Consider the following 3707-nt stretch of genomic DNA (forward strand, 5'->3'; position numbering starts at 1 on the left):
AATTTCCCCAGGAGCACTGTCAAGAGTAAGAAAATTGAACAAATCTATAGATTAAAAATGATTCAGAAATGTTCAAGTGCTAACCAAGAAGGAATCCTCAAGTTTAATTACAGCCTCTTCTCTCTCCTCATCTCCCTTGCCTTCTGCTCATTCCCACATTATTTCTACAACCCTCTCCTAACTCATCAGGAACCATCTCTCTCCTAGTTTTCTCTTGGGCTACACTGGTCTCCCCCTAACATTTTACCCAGTAACCAGTCTCCTCCTGCTCACCTTACTGTAACTCGCACATCAGAGGGGCCACACTCTTCATTAACTTGTGCATTTCAGCGAGCACACACAGCCACGTTCAGGTGTCTCTGATGGACATGAATGACAGCACTCTCATCCCATTTGTTTCCAGGGAGATGAAATGAGACCATTCGGGAGAAGAGATTAGCATGATTCCTGTACCTGGTAAATTTCATAAATATTAACTGCTATTTATATCATTTCTTGAGTGCCTTCAATTAGCCAGACTGTTAGTCTGTGTATGTCATATGTGTTAGTCACTCAGTCGTGTCTGACTCTTTGCAACCCCATGGACTGTAGCCCACCCCTTTCCTGTGTCTATGGAATTCTCCAGGCAAAAATACTAGAGTGAGTAGCCATTCCCTTTTCCAGGGGATCTTCCCAATCCAGGGGTCAAAGCTGGGTCTCCCATGTTGCAGGCAGATTCTTTACCGCCTGAGCCACCAGGGAAGTCCTATTTTTGTACAATTTCAAATAGGATTTTTTTCTATTATGCATCTGTTTATTGCTGGAAATGGGAAAGAAAATGATACATGTTTATATTTTGATCTAGTTTCACCAGAAGGACTTCTTAGATGTAATAGCTTTGCAGTTGATTCTAGGTAGCCAGGTTTTCATCTGAAAATGTGATCAATTTACTTTTACCCAAGATGTGACCCTATGATTGTTTTTTTTATTCTTTGGTCATATTGGTTTGAAATTTCAGAACAGAATTGGGTAGTGGCAGTGACACGCATACTCGTCTTCTGTATGATCTTCATGTAGATTTCTCAAATATTTTCATGTGAGGGTTGACATAAGCTGATGACCAAGGAAATTATTTTCATAGTAATGAAACCCATTTAGTTTACTCAGAACTCCTTTCAAGCAGTATCTTTAGCATACAATTAGACTATCCAATTTTTTGGATGATTTTTTTTCTACTTATTTGCTCTACTGTAATAAATACATTACCAATATGAAATGCTGGTTGCTTTCTAGGGTTAAATGTTACCCAGGCATAGTATTTGGTTTGCATGATAAACTTCTAAATATTTTTATATTTTATTGCTATTTTCTTTGGGTTTTTTAAATAATATGCTAATTAGAGATAAGTCTCTGGTTTTTCTTATACCGCTGCTATTGTAGAAGGCATGTTGTATCCTGATTAAAATAGCTCTAGAAAATTCACTGGAACACTTATTTTCATGTGCCTCCAGATAATTTTTATGTATTTCAAACAGGTTTTGTGAGATTTCAAAATTAGCAATTTTTTCCTGGGAAAAATTGATAACTCCATACCTTATTTCATGATTGTCCATTATACATGTTAATCAATTGAGTAGAAAATACCATGTCATTATTATAGCTTATGGAAATTATACACAGACTCATGCTTTTTTAATTAGCATTTAAAGTAATAATTTAAATAAAATTAACAATAATTAATGGTATTTATTGATTAATTATAAATTAATGATAATTAAATAAAATGAATAATAATTTAAATAAATAATTATTTTATTATAAAGGCATTTAGTAATAAAGTACAATTTAGTTCAAAGGCATCTGAGAAGCCTGGGTGACCAAGGGTCAAGGTAGTCAAACAAATGAGATCTTCTTTGGGTTCAAAATTAGTTTTCATGTGAAACCTTTCTAGCTACTGGTGGCAACACAGGAGAAGATGATGGTATTAGGAGACCTCAAACTGACAAACAAGAGAGAAGAGACCATTAAGCAAAAGCATTGTCTCATCAATATATTGAGTTCAAGCTACAGTGAAGTGAAAGTGAAGTCGCTCAGTCATGTCTGACTCTTTGCGACCCCCTGGGCAGTAGCCTGCACCAGGCTCCTCCTTCCGTGGGATTTTCTAGGCAAGAGTACTGGAGTGGGGTGCCATTTCCTTCTCCAGGGAATCTTCCCAACCCAGGGATCAAACCTGGGTTGTAGACAGACAGCACATTGTAGACAGACGCTTTACCATCTGAGCCACCAGGGAAGTCAAGCTAAAAGTGACCACATTTCTAAGATGCCTGTTGATCGCCAATTAAATCTTGCTTCTGCTTCTCTCATGGCAGACAATCCTTCACATGCAACCAGGAAACCACTCACAGCTTCCAATATTTCTCCTCCTGGGACTTTCTGAGAAGCCAGAGATTCAGTCTGTTCTCTTTGGGCTCTTCCTCTCTTTGTACCTGGTCACCGTCTTTGGGAACCTGCTCATCATCCTGGCCATCATCACAGACTCCCACCTCCACACCCCCATGTACCTCTTTCTCTCCAACCTGTCATTGTCTGACATCTGTTTCACCTCCACCACCATCCCAAAGATGCTCCTGAACATCCAAACCCAGAGCAAAGCCATTACCTACACAGGCTGCATCACCCAGATGATTTTTTCACAGTTTTTGGACTTTTGGACAACTTACTCCTGACAGTGATGGCCTATGGCCGCTTCGTGGCCATCTGCCACCCCCTGCACTACATGGTCATCATGAACCTGCGGCTCTGTGCACAGTTGCTCCTCCTGACCTGGCTCATCAGTGTTCTGGGGGCCCTTCCTGAGAGTTTAACCATGTCCTGGCTCTCTTTCTGCACCATCGTTGAAATCCAGCACTACTTCTGTGAACTCCCTGAGGTCCTCAAGCTTGCCTGCTCTGACACCTTCATCAATAATGTCGTATTGTATCTTGTGACAGGCCTTATGGGTTTTTTTCCTCTCACCGGCATCCTTCTCTCTTATTCTCGAATTGTTTGTTCTGTACTGAGGATCTCAACAACAGGAGGGAAGTATAAAGCATTTTCCACTTGCGGGTCTCACCTCTCTATGGTCTCCTTGTTCTACGGAACCTGCCTTGGGGTCTACCTCAGCTCCACATGGACACATGACTCTCAAACAGGGGCGTTTGCCTCTGTCCTGTACACCATGGTCACCCCCATGCTCAATCCTTTCATCTACAGCCTGAGGAACAGAGACATGAAAAGAGCTCTGAGAAAGCTTCTCTGCAACACATTGTCTCCCCAATGACAACATTGTCCTGGAGCCTGGACACGTGTGATCAAGAGCAATGGAACAGAACGCTTAAGAGTGTGGACTCTTAATTTTTCAGTGCACTTAGTTCTGAAGTTGGAATGAATCTGTTGAGAGAGGCAAGGGTGGGGAAGCAAGCTAACTGTCCATCCTCAGGACACTGGGAACAGGTGTAGACTAGAGATGGAGAGGTGTGTGTTTTCGGGTGGACAGGTGGAGTGTGTGTGGGTGTGTTCGATCATGTCCGACTCTTTTAGTGACCCCGTGGAGTGTAGCCTCTCAAGCTCTTATGTCGATGGGATTCTCCAGGCAAGAATACTAGAGTGGGTTGCCATTTCTTCCCCCAGGGGATCTTCCCAACCCAGAGACTGAACTCAAGTCTCTTGAGTATCATACACTGGAAGGT

General features: G+C 41.6%; 1 pseudogene; it reads left to right on the forward strand.

Annotated features, from left to right (window-relative positions):
• The first annotated feature begins 2360 nt into the window (after nt 1-2360).
• On the forward strand, nt 2361-3298 carry LOC113896478 (annotated as a pseudogene).
• Nucleotides 3299-3707: the final 409 nt, after the last annotated feature.

Source organism: Bos indicus x Bos taurus, chromosome 7, assembly GCF_003369695.1.
Source record: "Bos indicus x Bos taurus breed Angus x Brahman F1 hybrid chromosome 7, Bos_hybrid_MaternalHap_v2.0, whole genome shotgun sequence".
Taxonomy (NCBI): Eukaryota; Metazoa; Chordata; class Mammalia; order Artiodactyla; family Bovidae; genus Bos; species Bos indicus x Bos taurus.